Source organism: Penaeus monodon, chromosome 23 (genome assembly GCF_015228065.2).
Source record: "Penaeus monodon isolate SGIC_2016 chromosome 23, NSTDA_Pmon_1, whole genome shotgun sequence".
NCBI classification, from domain to species: Eukaryota; Metazoa; Arthropoda; class Malacostraca; order Decapoda; family Penaeidae; genus Penaeus; species Penaeus monodon.
In genome coordinates, this window is record NC_051408.1 from 15,161,212 (window position 1) to 15,161,531 (window position 320).

At 32.8% G+C, this 320-nt stretch overlaps 1 protein-coding gene across 1 annotated transcript in view; it reads left to right on the forward strand.

The window, feature by feature from the left end:
• LOC119587811 (mediator of RNA polymerase II transcription subunit 19-like) overlaps window positions 1–320 on the forward strand; it is a gene marked incomplete in the record, with an annotated part of 5,868 nt that overhangs the window by 2,834 nt on the left and 2,714 nt on the right.

Genomic DNA, 320 nt, shown 5'->3' on the forward strand with positions numbered 1-320 from the left:
GTCGCTTCCTCCCTTCTGTACTCTTAGATCTGGAAAGATACTTACTTTGTTATGTAATTGTTTTGAAGTTGTCATCCCCTGCATTTAAAAAAAAACTAATATATCAGATGTAGCATAAATTTATCTTTAGGAGAATGGAGAATGGAATATTGTAGAAGAGACTTATATTTCATATATAGGTTCTTCGACAATATTGGATAATATGGACACACTCCCCAGAGACTTAGTCCCAAACTCCTTTTTATATTTTTTTTCAATTTAAGTTGCCATGACTGGGCCAACAACAACAGTCTTCACATTTGTATGTACTGAAAGATAAA